General features: G+C 39.3%; 1 long non-coding RNA gene across 2 annotated transcripts; it reads right to left on the bottom strand.

The window, feature by feature from the left end:
- Positions 1-396: 396 nt before the first annotated feature.
- Positions 397-7,495, bottom strand: LOC132680146 (uncharacterized). 2 transcript variants are annotated; one of them, XR_009610540.2, is made up of 3 exons: positions 7,228-7,495; positions 5,536-5,633; positions 397-682 (listed from the first exon to the last, which is right to left on the bottom strand). It is a non-coding gene; the product is annotated as an uncharacterized LOC132680146 (long non-coding RNA). The 2 variants fall into 2 exon arrangements; XR_009610541.2 differs by having other exon boundaries at positions 5,536-5,628; positions 7,228-7,488.

Genomic DNA, 7,495 nt, shown 5'->3' with positions numbered 1-7,495 from the left:
GAGTCTCAAATGTGGGATTCCACATAGCAAGGCTTCTTTTGAACTCCCCAGCCCTCAACATCTGCAGCCGTTTCTGTTCTTCAAGCGTTGCCAACTTCTGTGTTAAAGACTGATATCTGCATGGACACGTGGGTTCTGGCAGCCTCTGTTCAGTGCAACAGGCTGGGGGAAGCAGAGGCAGCAAGGAGAGGGGCACGGGATTCTTTGTGCGTGGCTCTACTCTAAATCTCCACCTACAGAACAACTTAAGATTGGATAAATATAAAGTGCAGGCTATAAGTGCATTTAGTCTTTTCGTGTGAAACTGCCTGAGACTTACATACGGGTAAATAAATAACAGGAATTAAAAAAATAATAATAGTCCTGTGGTACTCTAGATAATGTTATTTTCAGATTTTAGAGGATTAAGAATACATTTTAAAATTAATTTTTACACAGTGAATAATCAGAGTGGCAAAGAGAGTACAGACTTGGGCTTACATAGTTTTGAATCCTGGCTGGGTAACTGTGAGGAAGTTGTTCAACCTCTCTGAGGCTCATTTTCCTAGTTTTCCTGCTGTAAAAGGAGAGTTGCAACATTCCTTTGGAGATTTTTGGAAGGATTGGAGATAATATCCGAAAGCACATATGCAGAGCATGAAGTAACAGGCACTGGTTAAATGGCAGCTGCATTTCCACAGAACTATGAAAGAAAACAAGGCAGTGTTTTTCAGGTCACTGTTTTTAACAAATCATTAATGAGATTAATGAAACTTCAGTTAGTAAAAATCAACTCAGAACAGATATACAGAGCTGGACCCTGAAAAGCCATTCTTCATTCTGGTTTCAGATCCCAGTTATCAGCCATTCCCCCAATTTCCTTTCATTCATGCAGAGGCTGTGAGGCAAGGTTCTATATCCCTAAAAATGTAGGAAGTTAACTATGGTATGATTTTAGTCACAGCAAAGTTAAGAAGTCCTTAAAGTCCTTGCCTCTTCCACCACGACTTTGCTTTGCTCGCTTGCATGCTCTTAGAGTTGCTGAAAAATCGGCCTCAGAAGGGAACCTGGGTGGCTCTGGACACTCAAGCATCCAACTGTTGATTTTGGCTCAGGTCATGATCCCGAGGTTGTGGTATCCAGCTCGTGGTGGGCTCCCCGTTGCCAAGTGTGGAGCTTGCTTAGGATTCTCTCCCTCTTCCCCTCTCTGCCTCCTCTCTCTCTCAAATTTAAAAAAAAAAAACAACAACAACAACCTTAGAAGAGAAATGTATTTAGCTTAAGGCTTCAAATCCTGTTTAAGTACCAACACTTGCATATTATTAGCTATCACTTCTCTGGAGAGGAGTCCCCAGACTGCATCTCTCTGCTAAGTGCCAGCCACATAGCTTCAGTGCCCCAAAAGACAATTTTTCCAGCCCATTCTATAGGTTTTTAGACTTGAGCAACTAATGGGAAATTATAAAGTACTTAGAAACCGTACAATTCCATGGATAGTGTCCACACTGCAGTGTTTCTTTGTTAAGAGTTTTAGCGCCTTCGCTCCAGTCACAGATTTACTCATTTTTCATGAACACACAGTAACCATGCCTCCTTATAACTACTTCCCACCATCCTCCAATTGCGAATGCCTTCCCCCTCCAGCTCTATTGAAAAATAATTGACCAATAAAATTGTATGTATTTAAAGGGCACAATACGATGATTTGATATATGTATACATGTGAAATGATTAACAAAATTAATATACTCATCACCTCACATAGTTACCATTTCTGTGTGTGTGCGTGTATGCACACGATGAGAACACTTAAGATCTACTCTCTTAGCAAATTTCAAGTATCCCACACAGTATATTATTAACTATAGTCACCATGCTGACCTTAAATCTCCAGAACTGATTCATCTAAAGGAAAGTTTAGAAAGCCTTTTAAAATCCTCTCTCCACCTCATTTCTAAGCCTGAAGCAAGAGTCAGCTCAACTATTGCATCTGCCACCAAGACTTTGCAGCCATCCTATCCTCAATGACATTTACTTCCTGTGAACTCATTCAAAAGGATTTCTTGAATACCTACAGTGTTCCAGGTCAGGTCCAGAGCGTTCATTATCTGCCACTCTCCTGTGACATTTAATCATCTGCTTTTGGAACACTTCTGTCATTATTTAACTCTAGTCATCTAAATGGTCGCACTATCTCTTGGATTCATTAGATAGGTTGTATTCATTAGATTTTATTTTATTTTTTTCATGTTTATTTATTTTTTGAGAGAAAGAGACACAGCGTGAGCTGGGGAGGAACAGAGAGAGAGGGAGACACAGAATCTGAAGCAGGCTCCAGGCTCTGAGCGGTCAGCACAGAGTCCAACGCGGGGCTCGAACCCTCAAACTGTGAGATCATGACTTGAGCCAAAGTCAGACACTTAACAGACTGAGCTGCCCAGGTGCCCCTATTCATTAGGTTTTAAATAAACTTCTGTTCTTCATAATCCAAGCATTAGTCAATGTGATAAAACAGATCCTTTTGGTGTTTTGAATAAAAGAGCCAGTGAACTTCTAGGAGATACTACGTGAATAAGGCACTGTTTACTCTTTTGGGCAAATAAATGTTTCATACTTATTCAATATGGTTTTCACCAGGCATGTGAAAGACTCAGAACTACAATGTTTGGAAGCCAAGCATTTATATTCGCCAATTCTCACTCTGACTGAAGCCAGTGCTGGCTCCATAGCTTCTCATCCCCTCAGCCAGGTGAGGCTTACATTTGTCAGAGATCCATGAAGCTACTTTCACCTGAGAAATTTTGACTTTGTACTCTTACAGGTTCTTAAAGTGTGTATGCCCCCTACTTATTATTCTGACCTAGAGATTTGGTGTTAAAATTAGAGATACACTTTGAGACTGTCTACATATATATGTAGATATATAAATAAAATACTATATTTTAAAAGGTGGATTTCTCCATGTAGACAGAGGGAAGCTTGCCTGAGAGTGTCCATGTGGTGAACAACACGGGCCTGCAGGCGAGGAGGTTTTTTAGTATCCCAAAGAGGAACAGAATCTGTAAAAGAGGCTCATATAAATGTTTTCACATGCTTACAGAGGTGAACCAAGAGCCAATTTGCCTCTTCTTTAAAAGAAAAAAAGAGCTTATGAAAAAGGGAGTTGTTTATAGTCATTTAAAACTCCATATCCATAAAACAGGATAAGGAATGTCTCAACACTGTAGATAAAAGTCATTTGGAGAGCGAACACTCCCTTTAAACCAAGGAATGTATGCTGATTAGATGAGGGAAGTGAAAGAAAGAGGTAAAACACCTATTATTAATAATAATAAAATGACTTTGAACTTCTCCAGTGCCTTTCATCTGGGAATTTCAATTTGCTTATATTAACTAATTAAACCTCACTTTTACTTTATCACCCTGTGTAAGAGAATAAGGCTAACACTTAGAATTTCTCCTTTCTCTTGTAGATTTAAGTACTTTGCAATCATTTTTTGTCCAAGGCTACAACCTACTGAGTAAGCTAGTGTAATTATTCCCTTTTGTACAGGTAGGGAAACTGAGACAAAAACATAACATCTTGCCAAGACCACACAGTGAGACAGATGCAGAACCACGAAGCCAACAAATATTTGAATCCAGGGCTCCTGGTGGAAAAAGTGAATCAGTCCATTTCCCCCACTCTGCCTCCAAACGAATATTAGTGAAGGAACTTCAGAAGTTTTAAAAATCAACTTAGAAGTAGTAGAATCATGTGAAATCTTCTAAATACTCCAACTCGGAAACCTGAGCAAGTCTAACTAGTAACCCGCAATAGGACAGGAGGAGGAAAAGAGGATGAGGGCCACATTCATAGTTTTTCCAAAGACCCACCTAGCTTTCAGAATGGAGAACTGATGAAGACAAACAACAATCTATAACTTGTACTTTCTGTGTATGTTGTTGTTACTTGGTCCCAGCTCAAATTGCCTTCTCTTCCCTTCCCATTCCCACCAACTATTGGGGAAGGGGCTAGCAATATCTCCAATGTGTTAAATTCCAGATCCCTACCTACCCTCCCCCGCCCTCCCCCGGCTCCCACGGAAGTCTCAATGGCAGCATCAATGACAACTCTTGGAGACAGCGGGGCATTTTTAGCCCCTTAGAACCTACTCATTAGAAGTTAGTGAACTTCTGAAAAGTAACTGCTTTAAATATCATTTTTTAAAATTCAAATATTGTACTGAAAAAAAAATACTTTATCAAAAGACATTCGTGGTCACTTGACCTTTTCCAAACCTAGAATGTTAGCCTTACTAAAATCCACAGCTTTTCTGCCTCTCTCATCTAACCCCTAGATGAGTATTTTATTTAACTTTAGAGGCAAATGAAGTATTTTATTTCCTTTGTGAACTTTCCAAGCGCCTTTTGCCCTAGGCAACAAGCAAGGGGCGAATTTAAGACGTGGTGAAACAAAACGTGGCTTGGCTCTTCCTGTCAAAAAATAAAAATCAACAATATGTCCAGCAGTTGAGATAAATACCCTCCAAACTTGCATCTTGTATCTGAAGCAGGATCAGATTAGGCCAGGCCCCGCCATCACTCCCACTGGTTGTTATTGCTACAGAGGCATAGTGTCACATCGGACCAAATATGGCCCCTTGCCTCCCATAGCCCGGTTCCCTGAAGCCAGATGGTGCACTTTGGCATAGTCTTAAGACTACAGTCTTAAGGCTATCTGTAGAAACATAAACATAAATCTCCCCTTGATGACTAATCTCAAACTTCAGGCAAGGTACAAGTCAGATGGCACACACCGAACTGCCCATTTCCTGGCAGAAAACTTGTTCCACTCATACTTCTCTTAATTTAACATGTCAACAGAAATACTAACAGAAATAGAAGCCTCTGATTTTCTATAAATTAGAATTTATTTACTCTTCCATTAGCTCACCCTGCAGAACAGCAACAATAAAAGACATTCTCTTCCAGATGTAAATTCAGAGTCCTGCAAATATTGTCAACTTTGCCAGTGATAAAGTCATGATTTCCCCCTCTTAAAAAAAAATAACTGAAAAAAAATAACAGTTCAAAAACAGGCACACTGCAGGAAGAGTCAGAGCAAACTAGTTGTAGAAATAAAATTGTTTAAAACTTTGAATTAAATATCCTTGAAACATTTCACACACACACACACACACACACACACACACACACACACACTTTCAAATCAAAAGATAATGTGTAAAGTTCTCTTAAGGAGATATAATTTGGCAAGTGACTGTCTGACAGAAACACTGCTTTTACACCACTGGCAAAAGTTATTCACTGGATGCACAACAGCTAAACTGCAAGTTCCTGGGAGAAACCAGCTCTTTAAATCTCAATGAGAGGTTAGAAGGCCTTTGCCTGTTCTTAGCTTTAAATCTGCCAAGCTGGCATGGGGGCAGCTCATTTTTCCTTAATACAAGTCTTCATTCAAAAGCAAAATTGGGCCCTACTGTCCCTTGCAATTACATTTCAGTGGCTTAAGCTGGGTGTTTGTGTTTTTTCTAGGTGATTAATAGTACTCACATTTAAATGGTCACAGTCATCCTCTACAGTCATTAACACCCCATTAAGATGGATGAGAAGAACTTCACACCTTTTGTTTCAGTCTGCTGGGCCCTGGACTTAACAAAACAGCAAGGCACTGATTTAGGGAGGGAAGATTATCTGCACAACCAGATAGGCTAAAACTTCCTTTAAAAACAAAAAAAAAATTTTTTTAAAGCCCTTCTAAAACTTCTATGTTTGAAACACTCTTCAAATATCATTTTGAGAATGCTAACCCCAGAGTTACCCCATACCTGAACTTACATATATATTTGGCATGGTTCTTCAGTAATGTTTATAGAGCTCTGGGTTTCTTCTCTACTGTTTCCTTTGCTCTAAGCCTATAATTATGATTGAGAGACTTCTGTTTGTAAGGAAAAGCAGTAGTAACATGAATATCTAGTTACCTTTGAGGGAAAATACTTTAGTGGAAGTTCATGCATGACAATCTAAACACTGGCTCTGTTTCTCCCAAATGGTAGTAAAAACCCCATGTTTTTGGAAAATTCAAGTAAGTTAATTGTTCCTACTTAAAGGGAAAATGAAGAAAAAGTTGAGAGCAAGATGCTGCCTGAGACTGTTTAACCAGTGGAGTGGCCAATTATGGTTGGTGTTTTTAATTTCTCTTCAAAAACGCATTCCCTCAAGAGAGTCCTGTGTGATGACAGCAGTAAACTTTGTAGCAAAACCACTTGTTTATAAACTCGCAAAATACTACACTTCATCTTTTTGAGTTGAAGGTCTTAGAGGCAGAGAGCAAGGCACACTCCTCTTATAAAGCCAGCCTCCACTTAGCTGCCACGGTTTTTCTTCTGTGGACAGGAGGTTGTCAGTCAATCAACGTGGTATCACCATTGCTGTCATTTGACCTCGCAGTTAAGAAAGTGACTTTATTGACTCAAAAGTTATTTGTTACTATTACTTTCCACTGAAACAGTTACCTTTCAAATCATACAGTAAAACGTAAGTTTTTAATAAAGGAAACATGCCTATCTTAACCCAGTCATATCAAAGTACATAATCTACAGTATCTCACATCCTCGCAAACAATACACACACACACCACTGATATTCTTTGTCATAGTTTCATACATTATAAGGAAAGTCTTTGTCCAAGGTCACACGTAGCAACCCACCCCCAGCATTCTGACAAGTTATCTATACCTAATTTTGACAGAAGGCAAAACTCTTCCTCCTTCTAGCTATTTGAAGATCCCAATAGTTTTAAAAATTACTAGATCCACATTTATCTGACCTCTAAAATTACCAATTTCACTCATTTCTCTCTTTACTCTTACTACATTTGAAGAACTGTTGTGTTGCTATCAGGAGCCAGTCACTCTACTAGTGTTATAAGAAGTGCCCTCCTTCATCCCCTCTAAGATTTAACACTCTTCTTACTATGTCATTAGTTTCTTCCTTTGTATTAGCTGTTTCTCATCAGCATACAAGCATGCTCCAATTTTGCTTATGTTTAAAAAAGAAAATTCACCCATTGACCCCATATCCCCCTCTATGTATCCCTCCATTTCTTTGCTCCAATTTACAGACAATTTTTTCAAAAGAAATTCTCACATTCTTATCTCCCATATATTGTCCCCAGACATTTGTTTTCTGTCCCACCACTGCACTGATCATTGCTATCACAACCATGCCAGCAACAAGCTCCACCTTGTTAATTATTTGAACACTTCTCTGACTTCATCTTAATTGGGTTCTCAGTAGCATTTAATGTGGTTGTCTGTTTTCTCTGTTCTTGAAACATGCTCCCTGGTCTCCACTCTGTAGTGGTTTTTCTTCATACCTCCTTGACCAGCCCTTCTCAGACTCCTTTCTTGGTTCCTAGGCATCTAGTTGACCTTGGATTTTGGAACACTCCAGAGCTCAGTTCTGAGTTCTTTTATCATCTGGTGGGAGCAGTAGATAATAATTATGAGGT

The sequence above is a fragment of the Panthera onca genome, chromosome A1, assembly GCF_046562875.1.
Source record: "Panthera onca isolate mPanOnc1 chromosome A1, mPanOnc1 haplotype 2, whole genome shotgun sequence".
Classification (NCBI taxonomy): Eukaryota; Metazoa; Chordata; class Mammalia; order Carnivora; family Felidae; genus Panthera; species Panthera onca.
The sequence above is the reverse complement of the archived record's forward strand: the minus strand, read 5'-3'. Positions and strand labels throughout refer to the sequence as shown.